The following is a 20,490-nucleotide window of genomic DNA, read 5'->3' as shown; positions in this document are numbered from 1 at the left end:
TCAAACCAAAGCAGTCTGATTCCAGACTGATTCCAGTCTGTATTCTTATAAGTACTATTTCTAACCCCACACTTAAGTTCTGATAAATATTATCTTCTCGATTTTATTATGTGCTTAATAACATTTTAGTACTCCTTGTAGACAGATGCTCCTGGAAGCCTCCCAGTTAACTTGTCCCTAATCTGCGTCTTCAACCATTCCCCAATAATACTGTCAGAATGATACTTCTTAAAGGAAAATGAGACCATGTCCCTTCTATTCTTAGATGCTTTCAAGAGGTCTGCATTACTTACTAGATAAAGTCTAAGCACTTTAGCATGACTATAGGATCCCCCATACCCTGATCCCTGCCTATGTCATTTGTGTCTTTGTGCCCTCATCTGCCATGCTCTTTCATTTGTGCTCCAGCAGTACCAAGCTGCTCATTGCTTCCCTTTGTTCATAGAGTCTAGCTAACTTTTCTTGGAAAAAGTTTTCTTTTTCTTCTCATCCTTCCGTTGTCCATCTGGTATATGCCTAGTTTCTATCACCACCTTGATAGAGCATCACCTTCCTGTGATGCCTCAGACAGAATGCTCTCTTTTATACTTTTCTTGGAAACGTTTATGTAAGTCCATTTTTATATGTATCACGTTACATTGTTTTATTGTTAGCATGTCTATCTTCCACTTTAGTTTGTGAGCTTCTTGATGATTGCTGAGTGATAGAATTAAATCACCCAGCACAATGACATTTGGCTAAACCATTCAACACCTGTCAGGATGGAAACTGGCAGCCACCCCAGCTGCTCCCCCAGGGTGAAAACCAATAGACTAGCAAAATCTGTGCAGTCACTTCTGCTGCACCTCCATAAATCACTCAAGGCAAATATCCTGCCCCTCTTATCTCCCCACCACTGCCAAAATTAGTCTGCCCTGGCATCATTGAAAAATGTCATGGGGAAGGAGATAGACATATATATAGTCCCCTGCCATGCACACTCTATCTTCTGTCTTCTCTAGTAGATACCAGAGTGCTCTCTGTTTTTTTAATTTAATTTTATTTCATTAAAAAAATTTTGTTTTAATGCTTATTTATTTTTAAGAGAGACAGAGACAGAATGCAAGTGGGTTAGGGGCAGAGAGAGAGGGAGGCACAGAATCCGAAGCAGGCTCCGGGCTCCGAGCTGTCAGTACAGAGCCCGATGTGGGGCTCGAACTCACGAACTCTGAGATCATGACCTGAGCTGAAGTCAGACGCTCAACTGACTGAGCCACCCAAGCACCCCCAGAGTGCTCTCTTATTGGTGGGTCTTGCCTCTCAGGAAATCCCCTTGCTTTGCACATGGCTATGTGAGTAATAGTTTACTTTGTGGTCTCTGGCTTGGGTGTGATATGTTTTGACATATCCTTAAAAAGGTGGAGCCTAGGCATCATTATGTTCAGGGCATCAGTATAAGAACTCAATAAAATTTGTTTCTTCAACCTAGTTAATATAGGTCACTAAAATAGCTGCCTTAGTGAATTGAGCACGAGAATAATCTTAGAATTGTGTTTATAAAATGAGTGGAATTTGAGTTTGTTTTCTCTGAAGAATTTAAAATATTTTACTTAAAATGTTGATTATAGTCTTATTTTAATTAATTAGCTCTTGCTTCACACAGACACACAAAGCACAAAAGAGGATTCTGGGCCAGCCCTAGTGGATTAATGGTGCCTCAGCTATTTAAGGCCTTAGTACACTTTTAAGTTCTCTGGTTCTGCAAGTTGGTACAAATGCAAAGAAGAATGCGCAGCTGAAATCTTTCAGAACAGACTTTTTTCACCCTCTCTGGACCAGAGAACTGATTAGACAAAAGAACCTCAAATGTGGATTAGGAATAACTTATCCTCTTAACTTTAGGCACATGAATATCAGAAAAAGAACTATTCTAATAGCATTAGGAATCCTGGTTGTGCTAATCCAGTTTATGAAATTTTAGATTAATTATGGGTCATTCTCAGACAGTGGGAAAATAGGTTTACTAATAAAAGAAATTTGTTAATAACAATTGACTGAATGTCCACATATATCTTTATTCCTTTACTTATTGGAGTATATTATCTGTTTTTGTTCTTGTTTCCCTACTTAGAGAGTTTCTTGAGACAGTGCCCTTGTTTATTTGTCACTGTGTGGTAAAGCCCAGCACTTAGTAAGTAGTTATTAAATATTTTATTCCAATGTAAATCGTAGTTATTTAAATTTGAATTTCTGCTTGTTAGATGTTAGCTTATGGAAATATATTTTTGTAAATTGATGTTGTATCCTGCATTCTTCCTAAACTCATTTATTCTGGCAGTTTTTTAAGTAGATTCCATCATATTTTCTAATAGAAGATCATGTTGCTGTAAATAAAGACAGTTTTACTTTTTCTGTTGTAATCTAGATGGTTTTTATTTCTTTTCTCACCTTATTTTACTGACTAGAACCTCCAGGACAGTGTTAAATAGAAGTGGTAAAAGAGGACATCCTTGTCTAATTCCTGATCTTAAGTAGAAAATACTGAGTCTATCACCAAAAAGTGTGATGTCAGCTATAGCTTTTTTCATAGATGTCCTTTATCAGGTTGAGGAAATTTTCTACATACTGAGGGTTTTGAATCAGGAATGGATGTTAGATTATGTCAAATGCTTTATGTTGTTGTTGTTTTCATTAAGATTATCATATGAATATTATTTATTAGTTTGTTAATATGGTGAATTATATTTATTTTCTTAGAATATTAAACCAACTTTGCATTTCTGGGATAAACCAGAAACATATTATCACTTTAATCAACTTTTAGATTCTGTTTAAGACTTTTACATCTATGTTCATGTAGGATATTAGTCTATAGTGTATTGTTTCTTATAATGTTTTTGGTTAGTTTATGTTGGCTTTAAAGAATAAGTTGGAAATTGTTATCAGCTCTTAACTTGTCTGGAAGACTCTGTACAGATTACTATTATTTCTCCCTTCAGTGTTTGATGGACTTCATCAGTGAAGCCGTTTAAGCCTGAAACTTGTTTTTTGACAGGGTTTTGATAACAAATTCTATTTCTTTAGTAGAGATGGGACTCTAGATTATCTATTTCATTTAAGGTATCTATTTCATAAGATTTGTTAGTTTGTGTCTTTCAAAGAATTTATCCATTTCACCTAAGCTAGTGAATATATTGGTATAATGTTGTCTATAATAATTCCATATTATTTTTTTAATATCTGTAGAATCTGTAGTTATGTTGCATTTCTCATTCCTGATATTGGTAACTATACCTTTTTCCTTTTTTTTCACTGATAAATCTGGCTAGGGGTTTATCAGTTATTGATCTCAAAGAATCATCTTTTTTTAAATTTTTTTATTAATTTTGTTTCACGTTTATTTGAGAGACAGAGTGTGCAAGCAGGGTATGGCAGAGAGAGAGAGAGAGAGAGAGAGAGAGAGAGAGAGAGAGAGAGAATCCCAAGCAGGCTCTGTGCTGTCAGTGCAGAGCCCAACACAGGGCTTGATCCCATAAACCATGAGATCATGACTTGAGCTGAAATCAAGAGTCAGACCCTAAACTGACTGAGTCAATCAGGTGCCCCAAAGACCCATCTCTTTAAACATATATATATATATATGTGTGTATGTTTGTGTTTAAAACTGAATTTCTTGTTGGCTGAATATAGTTTGGTCTTTTTTATCAATCTGATAATATGTATCTTTTAGTTGGGATATATAGACCATTCATATTTAATGTGACTATTGATGTGGTTAAATTTGAGCCTACCATCTTACTGTTTTCTGTTCATTTCTTCTATTCTTTGTCCCTCCCCTTTTTTCTGCCTTCTTTTGGATTAATCAATTCTGTTGTTGTTAATACCATCTAGTGTATTTTCATATCAGATGTTGTAGTTTTCATCTCTAGAATTTCTATTTGGGTCTTTTTTTTTAATATTTCCTGTATCTCTACTTAAATTTTTGAATATTTTAATATACCTGTCTGGTAACTATAACATATGTGTCAGTGTCAATTGACTGATTTTTGTCTTAATTATGGGTTATATTTTTCTGCTTCTTTGCATGCCTGGTAATTTTTATTGGTTACCAGGCATTTACATTTTTACTTCATTGGTTGCTAGGTTTATTTATATTTCTTTAAACATTTTTGTGCTTTGTTCTGGGACTCATTGTTTTTGGAAACAGGTGCTTTTGAGTTTTGTTATTAAGATTTCTCAAGTGGGATTGAAATGCTCAGCGTAAGGCCAATTTTTCAGTACTGTCCAAATACTAAGGCAAAATTTTTCTGTGTGTTCTACTAAATTCTCTATGAATCATGAGATTCTAGTCTGGATGGTGGTAATAGATAGGTCCTACTCTCAGTTCAATGCGGGTGACTATAATTTCCTCTAATCCAGACAGATTCCTCTTGGCCTTGGGTAATTTGCTTACATAAAAGCACTGATAAATATTTCAGCAGAATACTTAAGGGGGAAATTATGCAGAGCTTCAGAATTCTCTCTGTAGGTTTTCCCCTCTGTGGGACTCCTTCTTGTGAATTTTAAGTCACTGCATTCTCCTCAGATTCTCAGCTTCATCTCCGCAACTAAAATCTTCTAGATTCTATCTAGGTTCACTTTCTGGGCATCACAGCACAGAAACATTTCATAGCACTAAGCTGGTACATTTGGATGACTTACCTTGTTTAGTGATCATTATTTTTTATCGTATGATGTCGAGTATCTCAGACACTGTTGTTTTAATTTTTATTATTTCAGGCAAGAGGATAAATCTAGTCTTAAGAGCTTAATTTTGGTTGGGAGCTGAAGTTCACCAATTGATAAAATTTTTGACATAAATTTCAGAGACCTGCTTAGATTTCATATAGAACAACTTGGGGGGGGGTTGTGTGTTACATATCTTTGGAAGTGGGAAAGTGAGATTATAGTATTTTATGACTAAAGGCATTAGGCATAATATGCTAATGCAGGCTGGATAATGCAGGAGGCAAGAAATTTTAAAAAGACTGTTAAGACTTACAAATAGTGTGTACACTATGTATATGGTAGTGAATCAAAAGAGAAACTCCCTCTTCTAAAGTTTTTTAATCTACACCCGATATGGAGCTCAAACTCCAAGATCAAGAGTTGTATGCTCTTCCGACTGAGCCAACCCGGTGCCCCAAAGTCCCTTTCTTCATCAGACTTCATTAGAGTTTGCATGAGCACAAGTGTTTGCCTAATTTATTATTTTTTGCACTCATTGAGGTGTTTTATTTAATTAGGATAGACAATATAGCCCCAAGAATATACAACATATGACATGCATTACCTCACAGCTTTGTATTTCCCCATTGTAACACCTGTATTGTATTATAAATGGCAATTTATTTGCTTCCCCAACCAATCTGTCAGCTTCTCTACATCAAGATTAGGGTGTTTTTATTTAGTCTTTTATCCCCATTGTCTAGCACAATGCAGAACACATAGCCGGTATAAGTGAGTGAACAAATGAATGGATGATTAGATGAATGAATGGTATAAATTTTTAGTATTAGGGTTGACTGTCAAGGAAGTTATTTTGGATAAATGGGTCTTTTGGTTACTTTTAGGTCACTGTCCTGACACCTAACAGTCAAAATAGCCAACACATTTATTCTCAAGCCCAAATGAGGTTGGTGTGTAATAATAATAGGGTTATGTGCTTAGTATATGGGTTTTTTTTTTTTTTTTTTTTTTTTTTTTTTTTTTTGTGAGTCAGCTTCACACCCAGTGTGGAGCCCAGTGTGGGGCTTGAAGTCACGACCCTGAGATCAAAACCTGAGCTGAGATCAAGATTCAGATTCTTAACCAACTGAGCTACCCAGGTGCCCCTCAGTATATGTTTTTCTAAAGTTTTAATACTAATCTCTGTGACAACATCAAGCTTTTTATTGCCTTCAAATTTAAACAAATAAACAGCAGTATTTCCTAAACTCAAACAAGTGAGAAGCTAATTATATGTCCATTTGAGCAATATCCAGTACTTACTTCATGATATGGCAAAGGCAGCTCTATATTCTTCCAATATGAAGCAATAAATTGATAGATAAAATTTTTTTTTTTTTTTTTTAATTTTTTTTTTTTTCAACGTTTTTTATTTATTTTTGGGACAGAGAGAGACAGAGCATGAACGGGGGAGGGGCAGAAAGAGAGGGAGACACAGAATCGGAAACAGGCTCCAGGCTCCGAGCCGTCAGCCCAGAGCCTGACGCGGGGCTCGAACTCACGGACCGTGAGATCGTGACCTGGCTGAAGTCGGACGCTTAACCGACTGCGCCACCCAGGCGCCCCGATAGATAAAATTTTTAAAAGGCAGCAGTTAATTGTGGATCATGGCCTTGGCAGCAGGATCCATGTATGGGTCTCTAGGACCAAGAACAATGCCTAGAAGGGGTGCCTGGGCAGCTCAGTCTGTTGGACGACCGACCTCAGCTCAAGTCATGATCTCATGGTCTGTGGGTTCTAGCCCTGTGTCGGGCTCTGTGCTGACAGCTCAGAGACTGGAGCATACTTCAGATGCTGTATCTCTCTCTTCTCTTTCTCGCCTTGTGTTCTATCGAAAATAAACATTAAAAAAATTTTTTTTAAAAAAGAACAATGCCTAAAAATGAATGAATGAAGAGGTGAATGAACAACACTTCATCCTTCTATAGGTTAATTCACTATCTCAAAATGACTCTGGGAGCATAACTCAAAAAAAGGAAAAGGTAAACCCATTTAGCAAAGTAATATCTATAATTGATGAGGATGCTATTATTATGGTTTATGAAGAGAATACCCGTTTTTTAAAAAAATGTATATTCAAAAACGCATATATTTTATAATCAAATGGCCTTGGGCCACTGTAGAAAATGGGTGGGAAGATTGTTTTTTAGGATATTTTTGAAATATAATGCTGTAGCTTAGCTCAAACTATTCAAGCCATGATTCAATACCCTGAATTCCAATCAAGTTTGTAAAATGAGGTGTCACATTGAAAACCTCTGCCAGAATTAAGTTGCTTCTCAGAAGGTCAGAATAGTACAAGGGCACACAGGGGAAGAGAAGGAGAGAAACCACACATAAAAGAAAACATGGCAAAGTTGTGCATAAGTTATGGGGCTTTAATGATATTTTATAATTCAACGTCTGGCCAGATATTTGATAGGACATCAAATATAATTATGAAGAAGTGAAATATCAGAAAAGAATTCATTAAAGATGCTCAAGTCAGACTTGTCAAATTGACTTATTTCCAAACTCTGCTTATGTTACATATAAAAAAAAAGGTCAAGGGGGGGCGGAAATTAAATTAGATTCTAATAGTTTACCATGCAAGCTTTGTTTTTTTTTTTTTTGTTTTTTGTTGTTGTTTTGTTTTGTTTTTACCATGCAAGCTTTGAGGATTAGTTTGCAACCGCTGATAATGGCACAAAAATGTGCATTCAAGCTGTGAGATATTCCGTGAAACTGCTACAATGACTTTTTCTGGCATCAATCATAAATGCAGAAATTCACATTCAATCCGATTTGCTAGCTTTTTTTTTTTTTTTTTTTTTTACCACTATAAATCTCTCATGATCTTTCTTTAGCTAAGTTCATCATAACTGCCTGGTCATATACAGTTGAGACAATTATTCGAAGAAACTACATCTTAAAAATCACTTTCATTTTTAGTGTTCACACTTCTGAGTGGACACTATAGATTTTTTGTTTGAATCATCTACTGTTGAGCTAAATTGCTTTTTTATATATTTTTGTATGAGGACACATTTCTGAGTGGGTAATGTGTTATTATTTATATTCATTAATCAGGAATTTCTTTTAACAACTGATTTAGAAAGGCTCCAGTTGCACTGAAATTACATTTTAACTGTTACATTGAGAAGATCTATTTTAGATTGTTATGGCTGTGAAGCTTCTAACTAGTAGAACATAGATTTGAAAGAATCAGTATAAAGTTCACATTTGAAATAGGGTAGAAGAGACAGTGGTGCCATCTCTTCTATGAAGGGCATTAAATGAATTTCTCTACTATGGAATGGAGGAAAACTATTTAATCAGTCATTGGACCACTGGCTTCTTTCAGAGCTTCTGGGAATGTAAGAGGTGAAGAGAAAAGGAAGTGACAAGGAGTTCCTTCTTCCTCCCTGCCCGATGTCCGAACTTGGATTAAGTTGGAAACATTAGCTGGGTTTACAGAAATAAATAGATTTGTTGGTCTTTATTGAATTAACAGTCAGATTAATATAGTAAAACTACTATCAATTCAATAAACATTTCAGTCATACCAATGACTAGTTATATTTTCTTTGACTAGACCAACGCAGAATCCAAGATTAGTATAAAGGAGCTTAGAGATTATCTAGTACAAACCTCCCATTTACATGTTAGGATATTAAAGTTTGAAAAGTGTATATAACTTATTAGTAAAAGTCTCATTGCTTTTACTTTCAACTTAGAATTGAAATGGCCTTCAGTGTAGTACTACGTGGCAATGAGAAAGAATGAAATATGGCCCTTTGTAGCAACGTGGATGGAACTGGAGAGTGTGATGCTAAGTGAAATAAGCCATACAGAGAAAGACAGATACCATATGTGTTCACTCTTATGTGGATCCTGAGAACCTTAACAGGAACCCATGGGGGAGGGGAAGAAAAAAAAAAGAGGTTAGAGTGGGAGACAGCCAAAGCATAAGAGACTCTTAAAAACTGAGAACAAACTAAGGGTTGATGGGGGGTGGGAGGGAGGGGAGGGTGGGTGATGGGTATTGAAGAGGGCATCTTTTGGGATGAGCACTGGGTGTTGTATGGAAACCAATTTGACAATAAATTTCGTATATTGAAAAAAAAAAGAATGAAAAAAAAAAAGAATTGAAATGGCCTTGGTGTGGAGTATAGCAACTAGATTTGGGGTATGTCAAAGCATATTTTCATATTTGTCAGTTTTAATCTTTTCTCTCCACCAGAGAACATTTACTTCTGACAGCCCATGTGTGGCCCATATGGATGCCAGAGAGCACTTTTCTTTTTCTTTTTCTAACATTTATTCATTATTGAGAGACAGAGAGAGACAGAGCATGAACATGGGAGGGGCAGAGAGAGGGGGAGACACAGAATCTGAAGTAAGCTCTAGGCTCTGAGCTGTCAGCACAGAGCCCAACGCGGGGCTCAAACCCATGAGCAGTGAGATCATGACATGAGCCAAAGTCAGACACCTAACTGACTGAGCCACCCAGGTGCCCCCAGAGAGCACTTTTCTATGTCACTTTTGATTATCAGGGGTGGGGCTCTAGGTCTTGTCTCTCAATTGGGCTATACCCAATATGAATGTCCAGACTGAGTTCCCTGGCAAAATTTACTTCCCACCATGGAAACCAATTTTCATGAACCCAGCTTGTAGGAGTCTGTCAAGCCAATAAGAATTAAGCTGTGATCTTTCTAGATTCAAGTAGTCATGTTAGTTAAAATCATGCTACATGAGAGATAAAGCAGTGTTTACCAAATCTACATTGTCATAAGAATCACCTGGGATACTTTTTAGAAATACAGATTCTCTCTCTGAATATTCAGGCTCATTAGATCTAAGTTGGTAGTTAAGACAAGATGGAGAAACACTACAATAGGGCATGCAGGCTGGCTAAAGCAAGGCAGGCACAATAGAACTTAGATGCCTGTTATCAGGGTAGGAAAAGCTTAAAAGGCAAGATCAGAGGTAGATCAGACAGAGAGGCAAGGGACCTTGTTCTTATTGGTTAGAGCATACTTCAAAGTTGAGGCCAGTCAGGGTCATTTTTGGCTCTACGGAAAGACTCAATTCTCTAGAACTACCTCGTTGGTTCTTCTTCTAGTATTGTGTCATTAATTCCAGTTTACTTTGCTATGTCAAATTGTAAGTTCCTATAATTCCTGATGTTCCCAGTGTCCGGCATCATTGTCACATGATTCAGATTGCTGGAATTAAAGCAAAACGGATTCTATAGGGATGGTGAAGAAAACTTACACAGAGGAATTCTTCCCGTTAAAGATGATTTAAAATTTTGCCTTTTAAAAATCATTGGCTGAGACTGTAAATGTACAACTCTCTCTTTAACAATGGTGGGACAGCTTCATTCTCTTGAGTGCTTTAGCGTCTGAATCTTGTGGAAAAGGAATGCCTTTTGTTGTGACCGGAGGCTATGGAAAAGTGTTCATGCCTTCAGATGATCTGGAGAGCTGTTCAATTCTGTCTTAATTCTCAGCAGCATCACATGGCTCCTCTGAGATCTTTTCTTTTTTTCCTGGTGGAAAGGATCTCTTAAATTATTTTACCTCCTTGTGCCTTTGTTTCCTCTTTTAATATGCCAGTAATAATTATACCTACCTCAAAGAGTTCTTCTGAGAATAAAATAAATTATTAATGCAAAGTACTTAGAATACTGCCTGGCAACAAGTGCTCAATAAATGTCAGCTATTATTATTTCTGTCACTTCAGAAGGAGAGTAGTTATGATGCTGAGGTAAGACAGAAAAGAATCATTGGGTCATGTGGAAGATTGATGACAAATGGTGGCCCTTATTCATGCCCTCTGCAGTCTGTCTTTATAACTCTTTCTATCAAGAGATGGAATCTGTTTTCCCACTCCTCAAAACTGGGCTGGTCTGTGACTTCCTTAGACCAATGGAATGTGGTAGAAGAGATGCTGTGCCAGTTCCAGGCCTAATCCTCTAGAGGTATTGCCCAAGTCCACTCTGTGTCTTAGGACTTTTGTCTCTGCCGTGAAAAAAAGACCAGGCTAGCCTGCTTAGAAGGTGAGAGACCACATGAAATGAAGACGATTCATCTCAGCTGAGGACATTCCAGGTCAGGCAAGACCAGAAAAACTGTCCTGAGCCCAGCTGAAATTGCTTAACTGCAGAAGTATGAGTTACATAAATAGTCATGGTAAGCTTTTACATTTTGGGGGTGGTTGATAAAGGGGTAGAGGGCTTTTGGGAAGAAAGGTAAGTTGTGAGAAGGTGGCCAGAAAACGTATAGTAAGCAACAGTGTAATAAGGTTTAATAAGGTTTGTTAACCAGATTTGTCAGTGTCTTCTCCATTGGTGAGTTGTTGAGTTCTCCTTTTCCTGTTATAGGAAAGAGGGACATCTTTACAAATGGAAATTTCCTCCATAAATGTGAATTTCTTTTACAAAAGGGAAACGTGTGCCCTGATTTTAGATCTTTTTCTGGGTGTTCTGGTTCTCAGTAGCCTTTAGCTCAAAATAACCCACATGCCAAAGAGGCATATTTTGGGGTGGTGTGTTCTGGTACTGTTTAAGATACAGAAGAAAAAAACCCCAAAATTTCTGGTCTTCAGGAGTTGTATTAATTTCCTATTATTACCACACACTTAGTGACCAAAACAACACACATTTATTATCTTATGGTTCTAGAGGTCAGAAGTCTAAATTGGTAGGATAAGGTCACTTTCCTTCTGGAGCCTCTAGGGGAGAATCTATTTCCTTGACTTTTCCGGCTTCTAGAGGCTGCTTCTATTCTTTGACTTGTGGCCCCTTCCTGTTTTGAAGCCAGCTGCGCAGCATTTTCTCTTCTGTTTTTTGCTTCCATCTCTTCACATCTGTCTTCCGTATTCCTCCTGTCTTTCTTCTATAAGGACCCTTGTGATTATATTGGGTCTACCCAGATAATCTGGGATGATCGCTCTATCTCAGGATCTTTATTTTCATCACATTTACAGTGGTTTTTTGTTTGTTTGTTTGGTTTTTGTTGTTTTTTTTAAAGTTTTATAAGGTTGATAATCAGGGGTTTTTGGCATGAGGACATGAACTTGTTTGGGGGCCTGTTATTCAAGCAGACACAGGAGGATGCATTTTAGTAAAGCTCATCTTTATAGGATAAAGCCCAAATTTTTGAATATGAGTCAGATAAATTTTTATGTTCTTTCTTCCCAGCTGTGTCTCCAGTAACTCCCTGCCTCAAATACGTAGTTCAGCACTTCTGCTTCTATTATTCCTCCCTAACAGAACAGATCTGTATCTCATCCCTATGATTCGCCCTTTTCCTGCATACCCCTCCTCAACAGCCCAGCACCCACTGCCTGGAAAAATACTCAGCTAGGGGCTTCGCCTTATCTGAGAAATAGCATCCCTCTTATTTACTCCCAAAGGCCCCTTTGCCTGCCTCCACCACTGACTGTATTATACTATATTAGAACTGTTTATGTGTTGGCTGTCTTGCTCCATTACTCAAAAGCTCCTTGAGAGTAGGGAGTGTGTCATTCATTTTTTAAGGCTCATCACTTAGCATGGTATCTGGCACACAATAAGGGCTTAAGAAATGTCAAATGAATATCACTGAAATTATTTATCTATTACTAATTATATGAGGAAGAAAGATGGGAAAAGTTGAAGGAGTTTTTATCTTGAATTGTTAAGAAAGTTTTTGGTAAAGAACAGATTTCTCGCAGAGCCTGGAGAAGGAACAGCAGACAGGGGAAAGAGATGAGATGAGATACACATGACTCACAGGCAGTGATGATAACAAGAGCCAGAGGCGCTGAAGCTTGAGGGCTGCTCCTCTCGGTTGGGGTGTTTTTGATGTGTGCCTGCTTTGATCCCTGCTGTGTAGCTATGGCCCAGGATGTTCTGGAATGAAAAAAACTACTTACTGTTTCCTGTTCCCAAGATCCAGGGTGTGTTACAGAAGAAACACATGGTGAGGGGGTTGGTGGCAAAAGAATATTCATTTCCCAAAGGTAAATAGTCTCTCCAACATGGCTTCAGAGCTGAAGCAAAAGCAAAGAGGATGTACGGAGAGGCCATTTCAGTGTGCAGGAGAAAAGCAGAATGCAGCATAAAAGCAGAGACAAGAGGAAAACACTGAAGGGTGAGGTCAGCAAAGCTGTGTTGGTAATGGCAGCAGTGGCACACTGAGCCATGCGTGGAGGGATTTTGTCAGCTTGGACAACACATGGGTACACAGATAGTGACATCTCAAGTGCTCTTATACTAAGGAACAGGACAACACAGTTGAGATCATGATGGGGGGGGGCACACAGAAATACACTGCTGCCCCTCCCTGTATGGGAGACCAAGTGGAACTCCCACTGTGAGTTTATTTCTAGAAGCATGAATTATGTCCAAGTCATTCTTATTAAATTTATCTGAGGTGCGGATTCAATTATTCTCAAAAATTCCTTTTTGAAATAGAGCTTCCAATTTAGAAGTATGCTAAATCTGTACAACAGTCAGATCCTATTGACCATCTCAGGCTAGACTCTTATAAATGTACTGGTAGTTTAATCTTCCCAGCTTGGTAGAGAGAGAGCAGAATATGAATTTTTAAAAGGAAGAAGTATGTAGAACACCTTTGGGAGGTCATTGTGGGAAAATCAAGCACTATCATGCCACACATATTAAACAGTTTAAAAGGCAAACAGCTGGGACTGTACCTAAGCAAATATCTGATGGGACTTGATTAAAAAGAAGCTCTTTCTAAAATAGGCTACTTTTTAGAGTTAATTGTCCCAGCTCCCATATCCTGGTATTTGATGGGGTATATAAGCCAAGTTCAAAGTCACTGTAGTTCCATAAAGGTCTAAATCACATGATTTAGCACATCAGAAAAGAGAACTGGAAAAGTTCTTGCACATTTGGACACTAAAAAAATAGTTGACCGAACGAACACAAGTGGAGAGAAGCTGAAGCACCGAATCTATAAAACTTGTGCTTGTGAATGGGGTTAGCAATTGGGATGAAACATGAATGCCCTAAGTCCTGTGAGCCTCTGAGGCTTGCTTGGGTCTCTGCAATTTGGTCCCAGCAGAAAGCTAATAATATTAATAGCGTGTTTTAATTGAGAGTGCATTGTGTACTACATTGTGAGCTGGATATTTTAGATATATTGTTTCTAACTCTCAAAATAACTCCCCAAGGTACATAGTATCATCCCTGTTTTACACACGGGGAAACAGCTGTGAAAAGTTAAATAACTTTTCTAAAGTTACGTGGCTAGTGAATGACAGAACAGTAACTCAAACCCAGATCTGACTGCTAAATCAGTGTTTTGTACTCATCATACCACACTATCTCCAACAATATATATATTCCAAAAAATATTATCCTTGTAATAAAATTAGTACATGTTTGTAATAAATGCAGGAAATATAGAAATGTATAGGGGAAAAATCAGTAATGACACCTCCACTGCTTTGTAAACATGGCAATGCAAATAACTGATTCTCATTATTTGCAATAATGTTCTATAAAGTCACCATGGATACTGAGTTAGCAAATACTGAAAACTTGCTTCTAGGATAATTACAAGTTTAGGTTCCTGTGAGATTCTGGTCACATTTTCATCAATCCATTAATTCATAACCTTGTTTTGTGTGTGTTTGTTTAAAGACATATTATTTAATATATGTTGTTGATGCATTAACGTTAACTCATAGCCGACAGTGCTATAACTCATGCCTGAATGAAGCTTATCTAACACATGCATTTTCTCTGTAAGATACATTCCAGTTTTGGTATGCCTAGGGCCATTAGATAGCACTTTAGCTCTATGCTTGGGGTTAATTTTAAATAGTGAAACCACAGACCAAAAGCACAATAATGCAAAAAAACATAGCACCACATAGACTGCAAAAAAAGGACGATTACTTAGAGTATGAGAGCTGAAACAAGAAGGCAGAATGTCACCTTGTTCAACCTTAGTTGGAAACATGCGAGTTGGTGATTCAAATATTATGCCGCTGTGGGTATGTCCAGGGATGACCGTGAAGGTGCTGCAAGTGTCAGTTTGAGGGTTAAAGCAGACGAGTTCACAAATATGGAGTTGTGAATAATGAGGATCAAAAACTGATTGGTTCTGTGAAAATCATAGACACTGTACAAGAGAGCTTTTCAGAAACATTTATTCTATAAAATCTCATTTAGAGACTTCGGTGCCCCATGCCCAAGACAGATCCATGCAGCTAGCTATTTATTTCATTTAACATCTCTTGAATCTCTCCTAAGTGTATGCTAGGCACTGATAGGTATTGGAGATAATAATGAACAAGACAGTTCCTAGCCTCTAGAAGCTCATGGTTTGATGGAAGGAGACAGACAGGTAAGCAAATTATTTTAACAAATTGTGGTAAGCTCAGTACTGGACGTAGGCATGGGGTCTTTGGGGAGTACACACAAGAGAGCCACTTCATAGAGGAGGGGTTGCCTCAGCTAAGTACTAAGGACACAGTCTGATTCAGTCAGGTGAAGATGAGAGGGACTGGTGACTGTTACTGCAAATAACACACAATAACATAGTAGATGTTAACAAAGGCCAAATAATGTGATTCAGAAGTCTTTGGAAACCAGTAGTAAAATGATTAATTACTAATTATTCTGGCCTGTGTTTTCCAGATAGCACAGGTTTTACTATATTTCTTTTAGCTCAGCCTGGACTTTATGGATCATCATAGCATAATTCATGCTTCCAACATGTCTTAAATGCTGGATAAGCAAAGGATCTTGTCTTGGTGTAGTATTTACCAAGGTAACTGTATTTGCGTCAGCTTTCTACATAGATGATAAAATCCCCCAAGGCAAAGATTTTTCTGAGTTCTTGGTAGAAAAGTCTGCAAAGAGAAATAATTGTCTACTACATAATTCGGGTTCCCTTGAGAGTATATATTAAGAATTTAGAAAGTTTATCCCAAATCTGAATTGTTCAGTTAAACCTTCTCCTTTTCTGTCTTGTTCCATGTAGAAGCAAAGACTTGAAGGGTGGAGAGAAGGAATTATCATTTTTTTAATGTTTAAAAAAATTTTTTTTTTAATGCTTATTCATTTTTTGATAGAGAGAGTGTGAGCGGGGGAGGGGCAGAGAGAGAGGGAGACACAGAATCCAAAGCAGGATCCAGGCTCTGAGCTGTCAGCACAGAGCCGGACGGGGGTGGGGTAGGGGTGGGGGGCTTGAACTCACAGACTGTGAGATCACGACCTGAGCCGAAGTTGAACGCTTAACCCACTGAGCTACCTGGGCGCCCCTTTTAATGTTTATTTTTGAGAGAGAGAGAGCACAAGCAAGGGAGGGAGGACAGTGAGAGAGGGAGACACAGAATCCGAAGCAGGCTCCAGGCTCTGAGCTTTCAACACAAGCCAACATGGGGCTCGAACTCAAACAGTTCATGACCTGAGCTGAAGTGGGATGCTTAGCCGACTGAGCCACCCAGACACCCCTCATTTATTTTTTATATAAGGATAATCTCATATATTTTCCTTTTCCAGATATTTATATTTATTTGTTTTCACTTGAAAAAAAATGATAGAATTTAGAACAGTTACAAGGATATACACATTAAAAAATAAGCCTTCATATCCCCCCAATTCAGCATGTACTGTTTATCAATTGCTTGTAATTATCTTGAGGAAATGTTCTTTGCAGTTATCTACATATATTTAAAATGTAAAAGGCATAAAAATGAAAACAGAGGGCACAGTGGATAATAAGTATCCTAAGAAGACAGTTCCTTCAAACTCCATTTTCCCCCAAAAGGTAATGGTATATTTTACAACTCTTAAACAGACTGGGTACAAAGGCAATAAATAGTCTTTAGATTTTCTTACGTGTTTGTTTTAATTTTAAGGGAAAGGGAACTATTGTTCATTGGGACACATTGTATGCATATTCTATGCCAGGCACTTTATACATGTTATCTCATTTGGGCTCTCAAAGATGTCAAGAAGGAAGTATCATTCTCATTTTATAAATATGGAAACTGCATGTCAGAAAGATTAAAAATGTTAATGTAATGGAGCCACAATTAGAACCCAGTCCTGCATGATCCCAATATTTATGCTCATTCCATATATATTGAAGGTCTGATACATTATGTTTATTATTTTGTCTATAATTATACATACGACAATTGATATTAGCTCAGTGGGTTAAAAAATCCCTAACAGGGATTTGTAACTGTAAATTTATGCTTCCTAAATTTGTGCTTCATATCACTTTGTATTTGACATTATAAAGCCATAAATATTCAGTAGAGTCGAATCCCTTTTAAGAAGACAATTCAGGGGTGCCTGGGTGGCGCAGTCGGTTAAGCGTCCGACTTCAGCCAGGTCACGATCTCGCGGTCCGTGAGTTCGAGCCCCGCGTCGGGCTCTGGGCTGATGGCTCGGAGCCTGGAGCCTGTTTCCGATTCTGTGTCTCCCTCTCTCTCTGCCCCTCCCCCGTTCATGCTCTGTCTCTCTGTGTCCCAAAAATAAATAAAAAACGTTGAAAAAAAAATTAAAAAAAAATAAAAAAAAGAAGACAATTCAGGACTAATCAGAGCTGCATCAGAGGAGACCTGCAGATGGCCCTGCTGCCCATGAGTCACCAAAATCAAACTTCCTAATATTTTAAATAAACAAAACAAAAGATAGTCATTGTAGAAATTATCCAACAATGATTCCAAAAGTTCAACCAACATTTGGGTGATTCCTTCCAATCTATTGTTTGATGTTAAAATTTGATTTTCAGTTTAATGAACAATGAGTATCGTGCTTGATAATTTCTAGCCTAGCAATAGGTGGCATGAGTCTTAGTGGAGGGGACACAAGAGTATCAATTAAGCTGGGGAAGAGAAAGAAATTTGGACTCTTTGCTCGAGCATAAGGTGCTGCCTGACAAATCAGATCGTGAGAATCATGAGACAGAATGCAGTCTTCAGAACTTCCAAGTAACCTGAAAGCTGATGAAAGCCCACAAATGTAAAAATCTGAGACATTGTACATAATGAACAAGAATGGCAGGTCTTGATCATTGTATTTTTAGCTTCGGCATGAAGTTTTGGGAAATTTATTACCAATCTCAAATCCTAACCAGCCATAGAAGTTTTAGAAGACAAAAAAAAGAGTTACTTTTTCTTGAATCATTAAAAGACATAAAGTCCTGGAGAAAGAACTTCAAGATTTTCATAGGGCTGTATCTGGTTGGTAAGATTATGGGTGATTTAAACTTTTGTTTCCAAATCATCTACAATAAATGGGAATAACTTTTTAACAAGAGAAATTAAAATTAGTAAATGCTAAAGTAAAAACTAAATGAAAACTGATTCTCACAACCTCTCCTCCCTCTGTCCCCCTTTCTCTCTGGTATCATATTAACAGAAATCCTCCCCACCAACCCCTCGCCGCTTTTTGTTCTTTTTAATGCTAGGGGTCCTCTGTGGTGAGGATGAGGTGTTCCACACAGACCTCCATTCACTGCTATGTCATGAATTCCCCCAGCTGCCAGGACTATTGGCTGCAGTCCTCTTTAGGAACTGTATGCTTGGCAGAAGGGAGTTGTCTCACTCAAGGTTACACCTCCTCTTCAGAATCAACCCATATTCAGTGACTGGTTTACATAAAGGTACAAAGGCCTAGCACTTTCTCTGTTTGGGACAATTCTGAAGAGCCATCTCAGCTTCAGAGCCCCTCATGGGATCAGCTGAGGCCTCTGTTGCAATTGCACTGTAGTTCAACTTTTTCTTTTGCCCCATCCCAACTCCATCACTTTCTTACAAGTGTCCCCGAGAGTACTTTCCAGTAATATTCTATGCAAATATTTGTATCAAAATATGGGGAACATGACCTATAATAGAACTAAGACTAGTTCCAGGAAGATGACTAAAATTGAGTTTTAGAGTCAGATCAGCCGATGGCTGGCTCATAATGAGGGGACTATCACTGGTGGCTGGTAAGGTACTAATAGTCCCTGCCCAGACTTTTATTGGTGAACTGCCAACAGCTCCCAGCCAGAATAGCAAATCTAAAATAGTATCATTCAGTTGTTCTCTGGGATTGCTTTTTCACAAGTCTACTGTTATTTTTATTTTCCTGTATAAATTATGTTTTTCTCTGGATTTTTAAAAAAATGTTTATTTGAGAGAAAGAGAGAGTGCGTGTGCATGCAGGGGAGGGGCAGAGAGAAGGAGAGAGCGAATCCCAAGCAGGCTCTGAGATGTCAGTGTGGAGCCCTACACAGGGCTTTCACGACCTGAGCTGAAATCAAGATTCAGAAGCTTAACCGACTGAGCCACCCAGATGATCCTCTCTGGATGCTTTTAAGATTTCTCTATCAATAGTTCTCAGCAACCTGATTGTAGTATGTGCCTTGGTGTGGTTTTCTTTCTTTTGCTGGGGGTTACCTGAGTTTCTGTGGATTTGTGGTCTTCATCACATTTAGAAGAAATGCCATTACTTTTGACCAATAATTTTTATGTCTTCCTTTTCTCTTCTCTCATTCCTAGGCTCCTGTTGTACACATTACTCAGTTTCATAGTTTCACACACTTCACTGAGGCTCTGTGCTTTTTTCTCATTTTGTTTTCTCTTTATCTTGGGTAGTGCCTATTGCTGTTTTCAAGTTCACAGATCTTTTTTTCTGCTGTGTCTAATTTGCTCTTAATTTCATTATATATATCTTTCATTTTGGGTATTGTATTTTTAATATTTACAATTTCTATTTGGATCTTTTTAAATATCTTCTATCACTGTGTTCCCTATTTCATTCATATCCTACAATATACTTATAATAATTGTTAAAGTGTCTGTTAATTCCATTATATCTGTCATTCCAGGGTGTCTATTGACTGATTTTTCCCCCCGGTTATGGGTTATATATATTTTTTCTGTTTCTTTGCATGTCTAATAATTTTTTTCTTTTTATTACTACTATTATTTTTCTATTGAAGTATGTTGGCATACAACATATTAGTTTTGGGTGTACAACATAATGATATAACATTGTATATATGATGAAATGATCACATAGTAAGTCATGTCTGGTAATTTTTTATTAGATGCTGGACATTGTGATTTTTACATTGTTGAATGCTGGGTTTTGTTTTATTTTTAAAAGTGTGGAACTTATGGTGGCACACAGGAAGTTACTTGATCAATTTGAACATTTTGAGGCTTGTTTTTAAGGTTTGTTAGGGTTAATCCATAGCAGTTTTTATTCTAGGGCTAATTTGGTCCCACTAGTAAAGCATAACTCTCCTGAAGATGCTATCCAATGCCCCATGTATTAGGAGCTCTGTTCTGGCTGGTAACATGAACTATTCCCAGCTCAGTGAGGTCCAGGGATTATTTGATTTACTGCTTGTTAATTTTTTGTTGGTCTTGTTGAATAGTACTCAAATGATTTCCTTCACCCAGCCCCAATTATTACTCAGAAAAAACCTTTAGACTATTCTGCAGATCTCTAGAGCTTTTTGTTGTTTTGCAGCTCTTCAGTCATCCTGAACTCTGGCCTCTAGCTACTAAATGTAGTGAGACACTGGGCTTTGTTTTGGTTCTCTCTCCCTGCACTGTGGCCTGGCAGTTGCCTCCAGGTAGTAATCTAGGGGTAATCCTAAGTCTCACCACCTTTGTTTCCCCTTTCTCAGTTATCACAGTCCCATATTACCTACAGCCCATTGTCTAAAAACAGTTGTTTCATATAATTTGGTCTCCTAGTTGCTTATGGAAGAACAATTCAGAGATCAA

General features: G+C 37.7%; 1 long non-coding RNA gene across 3 annotated transcripts in view; it reads left to right on the top strand.

The window, feature by feature from the left end:
- Nucleotides 1-997: 997 nt before the first annotated feature.
- Nucleotides 998-20,490, top strand: part of LOC131504580 (uncharacterized) — a 29,819-nt gene continuing 10,326 nt past the window's right edge. For 2 of the 3 annotated variants that reach the window (XR_009258066.1, XR_009258067.1), the window contains exon 1: nt 998-1,331. This is a non-coding gene — a long non-coding RNA (uncharacterized LOC131504580). Of the gene's footprint in view, nt 1,332-2,110; nt 2,171-20,490 lie in introns of all 3 variants that reach the window. The other variant, XR_009258068.1, reaches the window with a different exon arrangement.

This window comes from Neofelis nebulosa, chromosome 2 (genome assembly GCF_028018385.1).
Source record: "Neofelis nebulosa isolate mNeoNeb1 chromosome 2, mNeoNeb1.pri, whole genome shotgun sequence".
Lineage (NCBI taxonomy): Eukaryota > Metazoa > Chordata > Mammalia > Carnivora > Felidae > Neofelis > Neofelis nebulosa.
This window is presented reverse-complemented; position numbering and strand designations above follow the sequence as displayed.